This window comes from Molothrus ater, chromosome 17 (genome assembly GCF_012460135.2).
Source record: "Molothrus ater isolate BHLD 08-10-18 breed brown headed cowbird chromosome 17, BPBGC_Mater_1.1, whole genome shotgun sequence".
NCBI lineage: Eukaryota > Metazoa > Chordata > Aves > Passeriformes > Icteridae > Molothrus > Molothrus ater.
The window spans coordinates 1,118,139-1,138,145 of NC_050494.2; the positions used below are offsets into that span (position 1 = coordinate 1,118,139).

General features: G+C 62.6%; 1 protein-coding gene across 8 annotated transcripts in view; it reads right to left on the reverse strand.

Annotated features, from left to right (window-relative positions):
* DLGAP4 (DLG associated protein 4) overlaps window positions 1-19,686 on the reverse strand; it is a 153,836-nt gene extending 134,150 nt beyond the window's left edge. For 3 of the 8 annotated variants that reach the window (XM_036395941.2, XM_054516665.1, XM_054516664.1), the window contains exon 1: window positions 19,605-19,686. The gene's annotated coding sequence lies outside the window, so the exon portion shown is untranslated. The remainder of the gene's footprint in view (window positions 1-19,604) is intronic. The other 5 variants (XM_036395936.2, XM_036395934.2, XM_036395933.2 and 2 more) reach the window with 2 other exon arrangements.
* Window positions 19,687-20,007: the final 321 nt, after the last annotated feature.

A 20,007-nucleotide genomic window follows, 5' to 3' on the forward strand; every position in this document is an offset into this window, starting at 1 on the left:
CAAGCAGCTCCACCCCAGGTTTGGCCTAAGGCAGTATGAGGGTGGATTTGCAGGAAGCCCCCACCCGCTGGCAGGGCAGGTGCCAGGGCTGTCCTGATGAGCCTGGCACCCCCACAGGCCACATCCCTCTCCAGCCCTGCTCCAGTGCCTGTGGGGCTCCCAGAACCTTCCACTGCTCCCTCTGCCTGAGGAGGGGTTTCTCTGATCCAAGTGAGCCAACACATTCCTGGGCAGGATGGAGGATGAGCTCCTGCCCTGCCCTGCCAGCCTGGGAGCAGCCCTGGCTCCAGCCCCCGGCCCCAGGAAACCTCCCCAGCCCCAGGGACCAAGTGCTGCCCCCTCCAATCCCTCAGAGCTTGGGATGAGCACAGGCAGGAGCCATCCTAGGAAGGCTTTGGATGTATCCAGCACCCAAAGATTGATGGGCACACACAGAATTCTGTTCCCACAGCCCTGGGTCTCCCCTGGGTGCCAGCAGGGTCACACCCTGCTGCAGACAGGGCACCCTGTGAGCCTGGAGGATGGACAGAGCAGCCCAGCTGGGTGAGGAGCCCCTCCAGCCCCCCAGCCCTGCAGGGAGCAGCACCAGGAAAGCAGGCAAAGCTCCTGTCCTTCCCCTCCCCTCCTCTCAGAGCCCAGCACCGTTTCCTTTCCATCCTCACATCCTGCTCCTGCAATGGCTCCACAACCAACCCAGCACATCCCTGACCCTTCCACCCCCAGCCCCCTCTGCAGGACCAGAGCTGTGTGTGCTGCCAGCACATGGAGGAGCAGGGGCTGACCCCACCAACCCCGGCCCATCCAACCCAGTGCCACCATTGCCACTGCTGCTGTCACCATTGCCACTGCTGGTGTCACCATCGCCACTGCTGCTGCCACCATCCCCACTGCTGCTGCCACCATCCCCACTGCTGGTGCCACCATCGCCAATTCTGGTGCCACCATCGCCACTGCTGGTGTCACCATCGCCACTGCTGCTGTCACCATCCCCACTGCTGCTGCCACCATCACCATTGCTGCTGCCACCATCGCCACTGCTGCTGCCACCATCCCCACTGCTGGTGCCACCATTGCCACTGCTGCTGTCACCATCACCACTGCTGGTGCCACCATTGCCACTGCTGCTGCCACCATCCCCACTGCTGGTGCCACCATTGCCACTGCTGGTGCCACCATTGCCACTGCTGGTGTCACCATCCCCACTGCTGCTGCTACCATCGCCACTGCTGCTGCCACCATCCCCACTGCTGGTGCCACCATTGCCACTGCTGGTGCCACCATCACCACTGCTGCTGCCACCATTGCCACTGCTGCTGCCACCATTGCCCCATTGCCACTGCACCCAGAGTGCCAGGAGGGAAGGCAGGACCAGTCCTGCTGGGCCAGTCCCTGCTTTGCCTAAAGCTGCCAGTGATGCTTGGGGCCACCAACTCGTCCCCAGGGAGCGTGATAAGTGTGGCAGGCTGGCAGGAAGCCCACGGCAGTGATGAGGCTCCGTGTGACTGCCTCAGGCTCTTGCTCATCCCGGCTCCATGACTCACAGCCCTGGCAGTGCAGGAGGGGCTGGGGGGTGTGTGGGGTGTGGGGGACACTCACCCAAGCACGGGGGTCAGGCTGGGACCTTCTGCCACCAGCAGGCAGCGAACAGCAGGTCCCGGTGGTGTCCCACAGGGTGACCCTGTCCCACACAGTGACCCCATTCCACACAGTGACCCTGTCCCACAGGGTGACCCTGTCCCACACAGTGACCCTGTCCCACACAGTGACCCTGTCCCACAGTGACCCTGTCCCACAGTGACCCTACTCCACACAGTGACCCTGTCCCACACAGTGACCCTGTCCCACATGGTGACCCCGTTCCACACAGTGACCCTGTCCCACAGTGACCCTGTCCCACAGTGACCATGTCCCACACAGTGACCCTGTCCCACAGTGACCCTGTCCCACACTGTGACCCTGTCCCACACAGTGACCCTGTCCCACACTGTGACCCTGCTCTGGGGTGATGTGACACTGTGACCCTGCTCCCTGTGGTGACCCTGCTCCCTGTGGTGACCCTGCTCCTTGGACAGAGACCTGCTCCATGATGACCCTGCTCTGGATATTGACCTTGTTCCATGGTGGCCCTGCTCCACACGGTGACCCTGCTCCTCTGCTTTGTCCCCTGCAAGCCACCCACAGCCAGGCCTGGCTTGAGGCTCATCTTCCAGTTCACCCCCAAAGGAGCTCTCCTCTCCTGACCCACAACTTTCTGTAGGAGCAGGGACTGCAGTGAGAGCAGCTCCTGAGGCTCCTCACTCCCTACTCGGGCCATGCTGCCCCTCCATCCCACAGACACCTCCTGCTGCTCCTCCAGGAGCTGGGGGCTCTCACTCTCCCCTGTCCTGGGGTGCAGCCGTAGCTGGGTTACCAGAACAAGCTCCAAAACTGGAGCATGTGGTTCCTGAAACCTCCAGTGACTGCAGCCTCCCCACAAAATCACTTCCTTTCTCCTATCTCCTTTCCCCTTTCTCCTCCCTCTGGCTCTGGAGCAGATCCTCAGCATCGGGGGAGCTGCGGGGGTCTGGGACTGGGGGGAGCACGGCCAGGACGATGTTGTCTCTCAGCTGCCCTCTCGGAACGCCCCGGACGGCCCTGCCCTGCTAATGGCAATGTGGGAGAGAGGCTGGGTTTGGCTAAGCCGGAGTCAGCGGAGCCCCGCTCGTCATTAGCGGTGAGTAAAGCGCGGTGAGTCACTGCTGCCATTACCACACTGCTGAAGGCAGGGAAATGCAGCAGGAGAGGGCAGCTCCTCGGAGTCACTGCCTGAGCTCCTGCCTTCCCCGGCATCTCTGCACTGCCCCCCGGGACGGCTCTGTGCCCCGCCTGCCCGCGGGTGGCTGTCCCCAAGGCCGTGTCCCCAGCGCTGACACCCTGCCCGTGCCCGCCCCGCTCCCCTGAGCTGCCCGGCTGCTCCTGGCCCGCGGCGTTTCTAAGGTCAATGCATGCAGGACACTTGTGCTTTTCCCCAGCTCACTGGCGCTAAAGACACGGCCGGCACGGAGCTGCTCGGTGCCACCCTGGCGAGGGCACTGTGACCCTGTCCCACTGCTGCTACCCCGGCTCTGTCACAGCCTGACCCTGCCTGTCACCCCTGCCCAGGAACCCAGAGCTATCTGTGAGCCCAGCACCCGAGGCCACCCTGTCACCACTGCCTGTCCCCTTCCCCGGGCTCAGCCCCACTCCTCGCCATGGCCACTGTCCTGTCCACTGCTCCTGCAGTGCAGGGGAGCTGCTGGGAGCCCTGGGAGTGCTGCTCCATGTCCAGCCCTGGGAGTGCTGCTCCATGCCCAGCCCTGAGCCCAGCTCCATCCTCAGCCCTGGGAGCTCCATGCCCAGCCCTGGGAGTGCTGCTCCATCCCCAGCCCTGGGAGTGCTGCTCCATCCCCAGCCCTGGGAGTGCTGCTCCATCCTCAGCCCTGGGAGTGCTGCTCCATGTCCAGCCCTGGGAGTGCTGCTCCATCCTCAGCCCTGGGAGTGCTGCTCCATGCCCAGCCCTGGGAGTGCTGCTCCATCCTCAGCCCTGGGAGTGCTGCTCCATCCCCAGCCCTGGGAGTGCTGCTCCATGCCCAGCCCTGAGCCCAGCTCCATCCTCAGCCCTGGGAGTGCTGCTCCATGCCCAGCCTTGAGCCCAGCTCCATGCCCAGCCCTGAGCCCAGATCCCTGCCCAGCCCTGCCTTGCTCCTGAGCTCTGTCCCAGGCCCACCCAGAGGCTCTGACACGGTTCAGCTGTGGCCTCACACCAAACTCCTGCTCCACACATTGCTGGGCCAGCCCAGCTCAGCCTCTCCCTGCCCATCCCACTCAGGGCTGCTGCTGCTCTCTGCCTTGTCTGCTCACCTCACACCCTCAATCCCTCTTCTTTCACGTCTTGTTTTTCAACCTTTTGGCTTTTTTCCATGCCTCTGCTCCAGCTCTCATTGTATCCTCGGCACTGAGAACACAAACACGAGCACACCTGAGAGCAGAGCCCTGCCGGGATGCCTTTGCCCTGGGGGGTTACCCTGGCCCCAGCCCATCCCAGCCCCAGTGTGGCCATGCCCAGCTGGTGCTGCAAAGGGCCCTGGTGACCAGGTACAGTGCCCTGCCACTGCCACCACTGCGGGGACAGCAGGAGGTGACCCTGCTGCTGGGGATGCCGTGCTGGGTACCACAAAGAGAAATGAAAATGCCAAAACTCCAAAGAAAGCAGAAGGCTCATGGAGCCTGAGAGGGCAGAGCAAGTCCTGCAGGCGCCAGGAGGACCCTGGGCACAGCCCTCATCCCTGCCCTGCTCCATGCTGCCACCCCCACGTCCTGCCCAGGCTCCAGGGCGAGACGCTCCGATCCTCCTATCCAAACGGATTACAAATTACTGTCTGATCCACTAATTAGGACGGGAAGATGAGTGTGCCTCTGACAGTGCTGTTTAGCAGCCATTTAGCAATGGCTGGGAAGGCAGCGTGGCCGCGAGCACCGCACGGTGAGCGGCCACATCTGCTCCAGCAGCGAGCCCGGCAGCGCCCCGGGACCACCCCCAGGGGCAGCCCTGCTGCCAGCAGCTCTGCCCGACCCCATCCCCGCTCCCAGAGCTGCTCCTGCCCCGCTGCAGAGCCCCCCCGGCTCCCGAGGATGCCCCCAGGCCATTTGGCTCCCAGCCCCGCTGCCATTACTCTGTATTTATTTAACAAAATTAAACCCTGCTTAGTGGGGCCGGCGAAGGCAGGGCAGGCAAATCGGATCTGCCGCTGCTGCTGGCACCAGGCTGGAGCCACCCCAGCGGCCGTGGGGGCACACGGAGCCTCCTTCCCGGGGCTGGGCAGCAGCACAAGCCCCGCAGCTCCCTGGCACCCTGGCCTGCTGTGTGACAGAGGCTGGCTCTGCCTGGGCACCACTCCAGGAGCAAAGCTCCGTGCTGGGCTGGGCTCCCTGAGAGCCCTGGGTCATGGTGCCAGGCATGGCCACGGCTCTGAGAGCAGCCCCCAGCCCTGTGCCCGCCTGCTGGCACGGGGGCAGCCGCCTGTGGGGTTTGGGTGATGCCAGGTGTGTGGGGGCTGCTCTGGACCCCTCCTTCAGGCAGTGCCCAGCCATGGGACACTGCCCCAGCCAGGACAGCCCTCGCTGTCCCTGGCAGGGCCCCTGTGTCCCCTGTAGCTCCTACAGGACCAGGCTCCTCTCTCCTTGGTGAGAAACCAAGGGTCAGGCAGGAGCTTGGGGGACCCAGGAACACCTCAGAAACAGCTCTACAGCCTTGGCCTTCCCAAAACTCATCCATCCCCCAGCATCAGAGCCCTTCCAAAGCCACCCCAGGGCTGGGCACAGGAGGCTCAGCTCCCACGGGACAGAGTCCAGAGCCAGCAGCACAAACCACATCCCCAGGGCACCAGGGCAGGGATCCCCCTGCCCTCCAGCCCACTGGGACCCCTTGGGTTCTCCCAGCCTGCTGCCCCTGGGCACTGAGCCAGCCCTGGCACAGCCCTGGCACAGCATCACCCAGCACAGGATTGCAAAGCCATTGGAAGGCAGAGGGAGGGGGGAAGCCTCAGGTGCAGGCACAGGCACCCAGAGAGGAAAAGCTTCAGCACAAAGCCTGGCCCAGCCATCACCAGAGGAGTTACAGTGCCATTAATGGATGCTTTCCATTTTAATGAAGTTAATCTACCTTTAAAAGCTCTTTAAGCCCATAAACATATGAGCTGAGAGAGAACAGGACCTGCAGCCACATTTTTACAGCATTTGAGCATGGTTTTTGCAGCCACCTATTTCCCAGCAAAGCAGCTGGAAGAAGAACATCCCTGGGCAGACTGCAGACCCTCCACTGTGCCAGTTACATGTGGAGATCCATGGCCTTCCAGGAAAAGTGAGATCCTATGTTCCCATTATGATAAAAGTTAGAAAAACAGTGAGTTTCAGTGAAAAAACACATACTGTCTTTTCTCAGCTGGGGAGGAGATGGTGCTGGCAGAAGGAGGTGCTCAGGGGGTGGTGAGAAGCCCCTGCCCAGCACAGCCCCCTGGCCCTGGGCTCTCCCTGTGCCCCCTGCTCCCATCCCAGCCCATGGTGCCAGCCAGGCTCTCACAGCAGGAGCTGTGCTGGGGCTGCCTCCAGCCCCCAGCAGGTCCCTGCCTGCTTTGCCAGCTAAGGATCATTTTCCCAATCTCCTGTTACTCCTGGACAGAGTGCCTGGATTTGATTCTCTGGCTCCTTTCCAGTTTCACCTTTCCCAGCACTGGGGAAAACAGGAGAGTTGGAGCTGGATTTAAACCTGGCATGACCTCCTCAAACACACAGGTCTGGATTCGTTCCTCCCTCCTCCTTGGGAATCCTGTGGAATTCCTGTGCCCTTCCAGCAATGCCAGCCAGGTGTCAGTGCCAGCAGCCCCTTGGGGAGCTGCTCCTTCCTTCCTGCAGGGGAGGACACACACAGAGCCACCTCCCCAAAAACCTCCAGCTGAGCAGAAACCTTCCCATCCCACCTGCAGAGCCAGGCAGGAGCAGGAATGGCACTGGAGGCTCAAACATGCCTAGGGACAGAACAGATTTCCTCCAGGAGAGGCAGGCAGGGGCTCTGAGGGCTCCTGTCACGGCCTGGGTGAGGGATCCCTGGGTGAGGGATCCCTGGATGAAGGATCCCTGGATGAGAGATCCCTGGGTGAGGGATCCCTGGGTGAGAGATCCCTGGGTGAGGGATCCCTGGGTGAGAGATCCCCGGATGAGGGATCCCTGGATGAAGGATCCCTGGGTGAGAGATCCCCGGATGAGGGATCCCTGGATGAAGGATCCCTGGATGAGAGATCCCCGGATGAGGGATCCCTGGATGAAGGATCCCTGGGTGAGAGATCCCTGGGTGAGGATCTTTGGGTGAGGGATCCCTGGGTGAGAGATCCCTGGATGAAGGATCCCTGGGTGAGGGATGGCCTGGGTGAGAGATCCCTGGATGAAGGATCCCTGGGTGAGGGATCCCTGGGTGAGGGATCCCTGGATGAAGGATCCCTGGATGAGAGATCCCTGGGTGAGGATCTTTGGGTGAGGGATCCCTGGGTGAGAGATCCCTGGATGAAGGATCCCTGGGTGAGGGATGGCCTGGGTGAGAGATCCCTGGATGAAGGATCCCTGGGTGAGGGATCCCTGGGTGAGGGATCCCTGGATGAAGGATCCCTGGATGAGAGATCCCTGGGTGAGGATCTTTGGGTGAGGGATCCCTGGGTGAGAGATCCCTGGATGAAGGATCCCTGGGTGAGGGATGGCCTGGGGCTCTCCCTGCCCCCAAAGCCTCCACTGAGACCCCTTTGAGGGGTGCCTGAGCTGGGTCCAGGGCAGAGCTGAGTCCTCTCCAGCCACACTGGTGCTTTGCTCTCCACCATTCTGTCTTTCCAACCAGAATTGCCTCTCCCTCCAGCCTGCCCCAGCCTCTGGCAGCACTGCCAGGGCAGGAGGTGCCTGTGCCATGGGAGCCCCCAGCAGCACCCGCCTTGCTGCCTCCCCTGCTCCTCTGGCACTGTTCCCACAGCTCTGTCACAGCCTGGTGGGTCTCAGGAAAACCTGGGAGGTTCCCAACACCCTCCTACCCTGGGGCCTCACCACAGGCTGCTACAGGGCCCCCCCTGCGCCAGCACTGAGGCAGGACAGCCCCACGTGCACCCCAGAGCTCCGGGCACTGCTCAGGGCCAGCACCCAGGGCTCCTCCTGCCACCAAACTCCCCAAAGGCCACCGTGTGCTGTGACTTCTCCTCATGGAGAATGTCCCCACGTGCCCCCAGCCCAGGCAGCCCTCAGGGAGTGACTCCCCGCCCACAGGGGCAGATGTCAAAGCAGCTGCCCCTCTCCCTGCTGCCCCTCTCCCTGCCAGAGCAGCCCTGAGCCCAAGGCACAGGGAATGTCCCCTCACACCCCTCTGAGGCAGGAAGGTCACAGCAGCTTCCCAGCCCCAGTGGAAACCAATAGCTCAGTGTAAACAGATGCTTGTGGAAATGAAATTCCTCTTGGCTTGCTCTGACATTTGCCTCTGTCCACAGAGCCTTGGCTGCTCCTGCCATGGGCCATGGGATCTCCTGGAGCACCCACAGACCCACCCTAGACCACGATGGAACCTGGCAGAGGGATCCTGGTTTGGTCTGAGCCCATCCTTGTGGAGGTGGCTGGAGGAATGGGGATGCCAAACACATTCCTGCCTTCTTGGCAGGGGGAAAAATGGCGGAGTTTGATCTGATGACACACAAAGCAGGAGTTCCTACACAACCATGGAATATCCTGAGTGGGAAGGGACCCACGAGGATCATAAGCCCAGCCCCTGGCCCTGCACAGACACCCCAGCAACCCCACCCTGGGCATCCCTGGCAGTGCTGCCCAACCTCTCCTGGAGCTCTGGCAGCCTCGGGGCTGTGCCCATTCCCTGGGGAGCCTGGGCAGTGCCAGCACCCTCTGGGGAAGAGCCTTTCCTTTATATCCACCCCAACCCTCCCTGACAGCTCCAGCTGGTATTTCCCTAATAGCTAAAACTCATCCTCATGGGGATGAGCAGTCCTGGAGGGTCCAGCCTGGGATGTGTGGGATGCTCTGGAGCAGAGATGCTCAGCCACACTGGGTGCCTCAGGCATGGGCACTTCTGAAGACCAGGATGGGTGTTCAGGGCTCTCCAGAGGCAGAGCAGATGCAGTTTGGGGTGTATTGAGGTTAAAGCCTGACTCAGAGTGACCCCTCCAACCTCTGGTTTGCCTGTGGGACTTTGGCTCCAAGACCAGTCCCATGTCCTGCAGCTGTGGCAGGCACTGGATTTGGAGCACCTCTGAGCTGTATCCTCACTGCCCTGCCCTGCAGGAGGGCTTTGCTCTATTGCATTGGATTTTTGGAAAAAATTCTTCCCTGTGAGGGTGCTGAGGCCCTGGCACAGCATGCCCAGAGCAGCTGTGGCTGCCCCTGGATCCCTGGAGGTGCCCAAAATCAGGATGGACAGGTCTTAGAGGAGCCTGATCTGCTGGAAGGTGTCCCTGCCCAGGGCAGGCAGATGGGGCTGGGTGGTCTGTGAGGTCCTTTCAACCCTTTCAGTCCTGGCAGGGAGGTGGGATGAGCCCAGGTGGGATGAGGGGCTGACCCAGCTCCCACCACCCCCTCCCTGACCCTTTCCTGCAGGTCACAGGGTCTCCCAAAGCCACCAAAGCCCAGCAAGGAGAGGACACGTGGCCCCCAGGCAGGAGAGAGTGAGGGAGGAGCCCAGCAGTCAGCGCTCCCGCTGGAAGTGGCTCACCTTCCCTGGGACCAGCAGTGCCACCAAAGTAGGGCTGCGGGCACGGAACAGGGCGTCCCATCTAATTATATCAGTGTGTCCCACAAAGAGCAGCTGCCACTGGGCTGCCCTATTTCCTGAGCCCTCCTCTGGGCCGGCAGCGCCGCGCTGGCACCAGCCCTGGCACAGCTCCGCACCCGGGACAGCCTGGCCTGGCTCACACTGGGCTCCCCACAGGCTGTGAGTGATCCCACAGTGCCACAAGGTGCAAACACCAGAGCGGTGCCATGGGCACAGGAGCCAGCCCAACCGTGCCCTCCCACAGGAAACTGCAGTTTGTGTCCCCACCTCCCACAGGACACTGCAGTTTGTGTCCCCACTGCCCCACCTCCCACAGGACACTGGAGCCACGAAGCCACAAAGGGCTCTGCAGGGACTGCCCTGGCTCCAAATGGGTGCTATGGGCACTCCAAACCTGACAGTGCCCTCACACCTCCTCCTGCCCCTCTCCCAGTCCAGCACTCGCTTTCCAGCTCAGCTCAGCCCGTGCCCCAGGAGAGCCCATCCCCCTCAGGGCTGTGGTAGGATCACAGAATCCCAGAATGGTTTGGGTTGGAAGGGACCTTAAAGCCCATCCAGTGCCACCCCCTGCCATGGCAGGGACACCTTCCACTGTCCCAGGCTGCTCCAAGCCCCATCCAACCTGGCCTTGGGCACTGCCAGGGATGGGGCATGGATAGCAGCCCTGTGCCAAGATCCTCTGGAGGTGGCTGGAGCCATCAGGAGGTAAACGGCACCTCAGGCAGCAGCAGGGCTCTGCCAGGAGCAAACCCCTCCTGCCCCTGATGGAACAACTGCAATGAACACGCTATGCTGGAATCATTCTCTGGCTCGGACAGCAGCAGGCAAGGGACCAGGCTGGAGCCAAGAACGCTCAGAGTTGCTGGTGGAGGGGGTGACAAGAGGTCAGCAGATCCCATCCGAAGTTCTCTGTGTTCAGTCTCCCAGAAACTTCACTCTGGAGGTCCTGGCACAAGCCTCTCTCTCCTGACAGAGGATCTCTGGGTGCTCCCCACTGCCAGCAGCCTGTCCAAGGGGTGCCAGAGACCTGGTCCCTCTGTGCATGCTTGGAGATGCCCCTTGGACCTCCCTGGGAGCTGCTCCTGGGGGACCAGGACCAGGTGCAGGACCTCTCCCTCCCTGCACCCAGCTGAGCCCTGCTGAGCCCCTGCTGCTGGTGTGTGGGTGGCAGGCACGGTCCTGCTCCCCACTTTGCAAACTGGACAGCCCTGAGCCCCTCTCAGGGAAGCCCAGGGGCTGGGGAGCGGCTGGGGGCTGCCTGGCCCCTGCCACACAGGGGGATGATGGTTTAATCCGAGACTTATTTTGGTTGCTAGGTGATCAAATCATCCATCTGCTTGTGACTGGAGAGCGCCGTGAGTCAGCCCCTGCCACCAGCAGCAGAGGGTTCACTCCAGCTCCAGCCTGGCCCGGGCCTGGCGTGCCCAGGGCTGCTCTGACAGCAGGGCCTGCCATGGACATGGGAATGGCCCTGCCATGGGCACGGGAATGGTCCTGCCATGGGCACGGGAATGGTCCTGCCATGGACATGAGAACAGGGCCTGCCATGGACACGGGAATGGCCCTGCCATGGGCATGGGAACAGGGCCTGCCATGGGCATGGGAACAGGGCCTGCCATGGGCACGGGAACAGGGCCTGCCATGAACATGGGAATGGTCCTGTCATGGACACAGGAACAGGGCCTGCCATGGACATGGGAACGGTCCTGCCATGGACACGGGAATGGCCCTGCCATGGACACGGGAACAGGGCCTGCCATGGACATGGGAATGGTCCTGCCATGGACACGGGACTGGTCCTGCCATGGACATGGGAATGGTCCTGCCATGGACATGGGAACAGGGCTTGCCATGGACATGGGAACAGGGCCTGCCTGGACAATTTGGGCCGCCATGGGGCTGGCCCCATCTGCCCACGTGCTCCTGGAGAATGAGATCCCCACAGCAGCGTGGAGAGCACCTCTGAGCTGTGTCCTCACTGCACTGCCCTGCAGGAGGGTTTTACTCTATTGCATTGGATTTTTGGAAAAAAATCTTCCCTGTGAGGGTGGGCAGGCCCTGACACAGGGTGCCCAGAGCAGCTGTGGCTGTCCATGGATCCCTGGAATTGTCCAAGATCAGGATGGACAGGGCTTGGATGAACCTGATCTACTGGAAGATGTCCCTGCCCGTGGCAGGCAGATGGGGTTGGATAGTCTGTGAGGTCCTTTCAACCCTTTCAATCCCATTCTGGGATTTAGTGATTCAATCAGAGTGACTTGGAAGGATAAGATGAGCCCCACTAGAAGTATAGGAAGGTTTGGTGTTCCCCCCCAGCACAGCTCAGCCTCCCAGCACAGCTCAGTCCCCCCAGCACAGCTCAGTCCCCCAGTAACTTCCCTCTTCTGCAGGGACATCCCTACCCCTGCAGACTGGGAGCCCAGGGAAAGCCAACAGGCTTCTCAGGAGAGCAAGGCAGAAAGGCAACAGTTTGGGAGAAAATAACATTTTCATAAAGTGTTTGAAGTCATTTGGAGGAGGAAAGTGGGAAGGGAGAGGAATCAGAGTCCCTGTGAGTGTGTGATGCGTGCGTATGTGAGAGTGCGACAACAGGAGCCTCCCTCTCCGCAGAGGAGAAACCATCTCAGCTTCTCAGCTTTGGGAGAGTGTTGAGACACTGGGAAATTAAAGCAATGCCCACAGAACGTGTTTGCAAAGTCCAGCTTCTTTGGTGAGGCACCACGTGTAGGTGTCACACTGCTGCTGGCAGCGGGCACGTGCTGGGCACGGGCGCTGGGTGCGGGCAGGGGCTGCCCAGGACCCTGCGCTCTGCCACGTGCAGCCCTCAGGACCTGAAGGCCACCAGGGCCAGTGCAAATCTCCTGTGAGATGCCCAGGCCTCTGTGGGAGCATCAGTGGCTACCCCTTGCTCATGGCAGCCCCAAAAGAGGAGCACCACGGATGGCAGAAATGGGACAGAACCACGGCAGAGCAGCTGGAGCTGCCCCAAGCTGCTTTCTCTGCCTCCTGCCACTGCATGTGGGCAAAAGAGCCCCGACTGTTCCCTCCCTCTTCCCCCAGCCCTGCTGAGCTGTGCCAGGGCTCAGCCAGCACCCAGGCGGCCCCACAGCATCCCAACCCCAGTGTCGGCATCCCAAAGCCCGGCAGTGGGGCCGGTGGCCACCCTGCTGCTCTCCACAGACCTGCCAGCTCCCCCGGCAGCTATCACGACTTCTTAGTGCAGAGAGACTCACTAATGAAGTGGAAAAGGAGGAGGAGGAGCAGGCTGAACGGTCCGTCCTGAGGGACAGTGCAGCAAGGAGGAGGAGGAGGAGGAGGAGAAGGAGGAGGAGGAGGAGAGCCTCAGCGCTGATCTCGGCTCAGCAGCCACCCAGGAGGGGAAGCAGTGGCGGGGCAGTGGCGGGGCAGTGCCGGGCTGGAAGGGCCGAGGGCCGGCAGCCGGGCTGGGAGCCGTGCCGTGGGGGCAGGAGCTCGGCCCCACTGCCTCAGGCCCATCGCAGCGGCCTCGCCCCCAGGGCGGGAGGGAAAGGGGACCTATGGGCCCAGGGACACCCTCGGCACCCTCTGGAGCTCAGGAGTGCCCAGCCCGCAGGGCAGCAGCCCCGGCAGGGAGCGGCAGCTCCTCACAGCAGCACGGCAGGGCAGGGGAGGGGAGGACAGGCTGGGCTGTGTGGGAAGGGGGTTTTTCTCCACATCAGGCGGTCCCCGTTCCGAGCTGCCTCTGCAGGGCCTGGCTGCTGTGCCTGTGGGCAAAGCACGGCCGGGGGCTGCAGGGAGCCACCGACCCCCGGGCACCGGCCCTGGCTGGGCAGCAGCCCCAGGAGCTGCCTGCTCCTCAGGGGGCAGTGCCACAGGAGGGGCAGGTTATCCCAGGCCACAGCTCCAAGCAGAACCTGGGAGACATGAGGGTGACGGGGGCACATGGGCAGAGGCTCCTGCAGCTCTGAGGCCTCGCTCCATTCCTTGGGGCCCTGAAGCTGGGGAGCCCCAGAGTGCAGCAGCCTCCTGTCCCCAGGTGACATGGGGGGCTCTGCGCCCAGCCGGGCCTCCACCGCTCCTCTGGGGGCAGGGGGGCTGCTGTCCCCTGCTCACAGCCCCAGTCCAGGCTGGGGACAGGACTCCTGAGCCTGCCCAGGGCCAGGAAAGGACCGAGGAGCTCATGGGGAGCTTGGGTGCCCCATCCCTGCCCATCCCTTCTCTCGTCATGGAGGGCATGCAACTTCTGGGAGCATCATCCCTTCCATGAGCACCTCTCCCTCAGGGAGTGTCACTCCATGCTGAGCAGGGCAGGACACACCTCTGTGCTGTGAAGGTCTGGCTGTCCATGTCCCTCCCATATATCCTGCCTGGAAAGCACAACCCCAACCTTGGCTTGCCATGAAATCCGTGTTCCCATCCCAGAGGCTTTCCACACAACAGGCAGGGCAGGCAGGGAATGGTTCCAGTGGCTGTGAGGGGACAGCTGAGAACTGCTCCTCCGTTCTCCAGCCAGCTGAAACATCTAACACTGTCACTGGGCCTTGAGCTCTGCCCAAACCAGCAGCAGTGCCCAGCTGAGACTGAAGGAGGGTGGGATATTTAGAAAATGCCAAACCAGCCCTTTCCGATTGTTCAGAAAATTGCCTCAAACTGTTCAGAACAAGAAAATCACTGGACAAAGGGCCTTGTCCATCAACTGGGTCAGTCCTAACCCCAGCCCCGAGCCCTGGCTGCCCCAGCAGCTCTGCCCAGGAGGGAGGTGATCCTGGTGCAAGGCAGTAGGTCCCTGTCCCACCTGGCTGTGGTGCCCATGTCCAGGACTTGCCCAAGCCAACGTGGCCCAGCTGCAGCCCCAGAGCAGCCACCCAGCCACCATCCCACCTCCGGCATGGGGAGGATGAGTCGGTCAGGCGAGCAGTGAGGGAGCGTCACCTTCGCTCCCGCAGTGAGAGCGGAGCCATTCGAATCCTCTCTCTCTGACACACACTGAGCCATTTCCGGGAGTTTGGCAGGGAATAACATTATCTATAAATATATAAATAATGTTATATAAATATACCATTATCTATAAATACCCTGGGGTGCTGCTGTGCTGACGGCCCTGCCCACCCCAGGAGGGCTCAGCCTGAGGGTCAGGGACAGCATGGCAGGGCTGTGCCAGCCCAGACTGCGGGCAGTGGGCACAGGGCAAGAGCTGGGCAGGACCTGGGGGCATAGAGTGAGCTGAGGAGCACAGGGGTAAGGGAATGAGGGGGTTCCCAAAGCACATCCTGAGGGTCCCTGTGGCTGCAGCCGAGGACTCTGGTGTGGCACAGAACCAGCTCATCTCTGCCTCCCCAGGGGGACCCCAGGCACAGAGGGGCTCTCACACCACAGCAGGCACCAAGAGAGGCTCCTCAGGGCACCAGGGGATGCCCTGAACACCCCAGGGACACTTGCTGCAGGCATTTTGCAGCTCTCCCAGCGGAGGGAAGCTGCTCCCTGCACACTCCTGGCCATCAGCTGGGCAAGCCCAGGACCAACATGAGGAATCAGTGACACCTCCAGCACCTGCTCCTCTACCAAGGCCCTGAGACACTGGGTGAAGAAAACCCTTCAGCCCAGATAAGAGGGAAGCAGTGGGGAGGGACCCAAGCCTCCCCACCCCCAGGCAGACTGTCCAGCCCCCCCTGGAATGGCTGGAGCCTGGTGCTGTCACCCGTCTGTCACCTGCCAGGGAAAATGGTGTGGGTGGTCCCAGTCCTGTGGAGACACACGAGACAAACAGCTCAGGGGCTGGGATATTAAATACTTGACGTAAGGAGACTCTCATGATGCTCACCACAGGCCTCACCACTCCTCCTCAGCACAAGTGTCACTTCAGAGCTCCTGCAGAGAGCCCAGCTGCTCTGAGTCCTCAGCAGCAGCCCTATGGACAGCACGGGAGAATGCAGGGGACACCAAACCCAAAGGCAGCTGTTGGAGGCCCGAGGAAATGGGGTCCTTCCCTGTGGGAGTCGATCAAGAGATGTGCAGAAGGGTCCACACATCCCAGGGACTGCAGAAGCCAGGCCCAGGAATATCTAAACCATCCCACAGCCAGCACAGCGTGGGTTTGGGGCTGTCTGTCTCTTTGCCTCCATCCCATTCAACCCCAGAGGGCATAAACCCACAGAAGACCACAGAACCATGGGATCAGGGACTGGTTTGGGTTGGAAGGGACCTTAAATATCATCTAGTTCCAACCCTTGCCCACGAGATCTCCACAACAGCTCTGGAAGTTGTGCTGTGCCTCCTTGCAGCAGCTTTGCTTTCCTGGCCAAGAGCTGCAGCCAGGCAAAGCTCTCAGGAAAGACAATTTTCCTGACAGCCCATGGTCCAGAGCTACCAGACAAGCACAGGAAAGGCTGACATACATGGGAGCCTTCCTGAGCAGAGCCAGAGCTGGCACAGGAGGGCTCTGCATGGTGGGAACCTTCTCTCTACAACATCTCTACAGCAGGAAGAGGCTCAGGACCTTCTCCTGCACACCCAAACCGGGGGTCACACAGAGCCCACAGCAGTGTCCACTGGGAGCTGCATGGTTGCTGTAGCCACAGTCTGTGCCCACAGATGGACCCAAGGGACCTCCCAGAGCAGAGCTGTGGGCAGCTACAAGGTGAGGAACACAGACATCTGCAAACCCTGCCATGGAGAGCAGCACAGGCCCCGCCTGGGCTGCAGGAGCTTGGTGCCAACCCCTGGAGTGTGGCTTCAGCAAAACTCTGCTGTAGGGGACCCAGATTGCAGCACCTCAAACCCTGAGCCAAGGGCTTCCCTCACAGACCTGAGCAGAACCTTCACCTCTGTTTATTCTGCACAGAGCTAAACACACCCCTGAAATGAGAACAACAAAGCAGCCTCAGTGCCCAAAATTACTGCCCCTGAGCCCCCCAGTGACAGCCTGAGATCTCCTGCAGCCCCTTTGCCTCAGTGAGTGTGACCAGAGGCCGCCTCCAACAGGCTCCTGGTGGGTGGTGGGCAGTGCTCAGCCTGCCCTGGGTGCCCAGCACAGAGGGGCAGGGGGGCTGCAGCTGGGGGCTGCCCACCCCAGCATGGCTGGGCCAAGCACAGCCAGCTGTGGATCCTGGGCAGGATTCCCCCTGGAAACAGGGAAAGAAAAACCCCACAAGCTCGGAATGAGCTCCTTGAAGCCCATCCAGGAGCAAACGGGAGCCAGCCCAGCTCCTGGCAGCCAGCACTGCCCGGGGCTGGCGGCCCTGGCCTGGGCTGGGCAGCAAACGGGGGACGCAGGTGGCTGTCGAGGCCAGAGCCCTGCCAGGGCCAGTCCTGGCTGCTGCCCTGCGCTGTGCCCTGCGCTGCGGATGGCACCGGGAGGATGCGGGGAGGCAGCTGCCATCTGGATCCAGGGCTCTCCATCTCTGCGGCGTGGCAGCAGCGCTCGGTGCTGATTGTGGGCAGATTAGAGGGGACACAGCGTGCTCATCCCGATCCTGCTGCGCTGCCGCTACCCAGGCTGGAAATAAAGCCTCGTTTTTCATGCAAAGATGCACAATGGTTAACAGGGAAAAGCTTGCCTGGGAGGCATGCAGGTAGCAAACCAATTTCCAAACGGGTCTCCAATTACTCCTGATGGTTATTCGATTTACATTTTTTTCTGGCTCACCAGATGTTGATGCTCCGAGGGTGAAATTGGGCCCAGCACGAGGGTGTGGGAAGGTGCAGGAGTCCCCTGCTGCAGAGTGGCACGTTTCCCTGGAGCTGCTCTGTTCCTCACCACTCACAGCCATGCTTCCAACCGTACCGTGCGTCACGGACACGGAGAGGAGCGAGGGAGCCGGGCTGCTGCAGACACGGAGCCACATCTGCCAAGCCCACAGCTGGAAAAGCCCCATTTTCCTGCCAGCACAGGCGGCAGCCCCACGTCCCAGAGCAGGAGTGGCAGCTCCTACCAGGTGACAGCTTCCTGTGAGAAGCCCCTGGGCTGGCTCTGTGCTCTGCTTCCTCGGAGGAGAAGCAGTGGAGGTGGATTCACGAGGCTCCGAGAGTCCATTTTGCAGGAAATGCTCCAAACTGCCTGGGTCCTGTGGAATGCCAGCCCCACGGACACGGCTGCCCCTGGCACTGCAGGTGCCAGCCCCACACCAGGCATGGGGTCAGGAAGGTCAGCAGGGCTCTGCTCCTCAAAGGCATGCTGGTGCCAAGCTCCAATGGAAACGATGGCAACAAGGCTCTGAATCCCATTCCTGCCTGGGCCTCATCCTGGCCCTGAGCTTCCAGAGTGCGTCACGGCAAAGGCCCAGAGCAGAGTTTGTTATGTGGTACCTCTCTCCTGCAGGGGACTGGCACGGGGAGGGGACATTTGTCTGCCCCTCCAAAAGCCTAATGATAGTGCAACAACCCAACCACAATCCTGGGACTGATCCCGGCCCTTGGTGCAGCTGGAGCGGCACCGGGGGGGGGCACACGGGGACAGGGACAGCAGGCACTGACCTGCCAGGCGCTGCCACTCGCTGCCAGCCAGCTCCATTCCCCATGGGCTCCACTGCTGCCCACAGCCCCACCAGCTCTGGGCAGCCTGGAGCACCTTTACACAGTAAATCCACTGGGAGAAGGGTGAGGGTCGAGCACAGGGTGAAGGTCAGGGAGCTCTGCCCGCAGCCACTGCCCACACACTGCAAACCATCCCTGCCAGGGGAAGGACAGGGCACATCCCAGGCACGGCAAACACAGGCCAAGGCCATGCTCAGTGCCAGTGGCCACTCGTGACATGGGGACAGGTGCCCAGAGACCACCAAGGCTGCAGCCAGGCTGGGGCCTGGGCACAGGTGTGCTCACACAGCTCCCCACACGTGCCTGCTGCCTCCATCACCCCTGAGCGTTCCCTGGCACACAGCTCCAGCCTTGTGCCCTGCACACCCACAGGGACATCACCAGTGACCGCTGCACACGCGTGTGTGTGACACACACCCCCAGAGGGACACACGAACCCCAGAGGGACACACAAACACACCAGAGGGGAGCACACACATATCCTAGGGGAACACACACACCCCCAAGGGGAACACACGCACACCCAAGGGGAGCCCACACATATCCTAGGGGAACGCATGCACATCCAAGTGAAGCACACACATATCCTAGGGGAACACACGCACATCCAAGAGGAACACACGCACATCCAAGGGGAATACACGCACATCCAAGGGAAGCACACACATATCCTAGGGGAGCACACGCACATCCAAGGGGAATACACGCACATCCACGGGGAACATACGCACACCCAAGAAGTGCACACGCACCCAGAGCGGAGCACACACATATCCAAGGGGAACACACGCTCGCCGATGGGAGCACACGCAGGCGCGGGCCGCGCACACCCGCACGGTCAGGCTGGGGCCGCTCCCCCGCCCCGGCTCGCTGCGGAGGGCACGCACCGGGAATCGGGGCCACCCTCAGCCCCGCAGCTCAACCCCGGCCCCGCGGGGTGGCTCCCGCAGCCGGCACGGCTCCGCAGCGGGTCCCCGCACACGCGCCGGGCCGGGGCTCCCGCACACGCACATATTTGTGATATTGGTGATGCGGGAAGCAGCGAGGCAGCGGCGGGGCCGGGCTCTGCCGTGGCTCCCGCACCCCTGCGCAGCCGCGGCCCCGCCACGCCGCAGCCCGCAGCGGCAGCCGGCCGCCCTCTGCCCCGCACGGACACGCGTGGGGTGGGCTGGGCCACGCCCCCGGGGTGCGGGATGTCTCTCTCACACACAGACACACACACACACACATTCACACTCACACACGCTCTGAGCCCGGTTGCTCCGCAGCCACTTAACTCTTTGTTGCTCGTTCCCGCACCAGCCAGCCCAGCCCTGCACCAGCCAGCCCCTTCCCGCACCGTCCGGCCACACACCCCGCTCTGTCCGGCCATCCCTGCCGCACCGTCCGGCCACACACCCCGCTCTGTCCGGCCACACACCCCGCTCCGTCTGGCCACACACCCCGCTCCGTCCGGCCACACACCCCGCTCCGTCCGGCCACACACCCCGCTCCGTCCGGCCATCCCTGCCGCACCGGCCGGCCCCTTCCCGCACCGGCCAGCTCCTTCCCGCACCTCTCAGACCTTCACCCGCACCGTCCATCTCTCCATCCCGCACCGGCCAGCTCCTTCCCGCACCTCTCAGACCTTCACCCGCACCGTCCATCTCTCCATCCCGCACCGGCCGAGCTGTTCCCCGCACCGTCCGTGCCCTGGCCCCGCACCGTCCATCCCCGCCCCGCGCTCCCGCCCCGCTCCCGGCGCCCCCGGCCCCCCGCAGCCCCTCCTCACCTGGCCCGGCTGTGCGGGTCCCGCGGCGGGGCAGCGCCCGCTGCTCGCAGCGCCCCGGCGGGCTGGGCGGGGGGCCCGGCTCGGCTCGGCCCGGCCCGGCCCGGCCGCGGCCCCGGCCCCGGCCGCTGGCCGGCCCCGCTGCCCCCCTGCCCGCGGCGCGGTGCGGCCGCCTCGCCCCTATGCGGAGGCTCGAGCGGCACCGAGGCGATGCCCATTCATTCAGCTTGGCCCCCGCAGCCCTCCCCTTCCGCCCCGCGCCCCAGCCGCCTGCATGGAGGGGGCTGGCGATGCTGCAGCGGTACCCAGAGCCCCCGGAGAGCACAGTGCGGAGAGGAGGGAGGGAGAGGAGGAGGAAGGAGAGCAGAAGGAGGGAAGAGGAAAGAGGGAGAGGGAGATGGCTGCC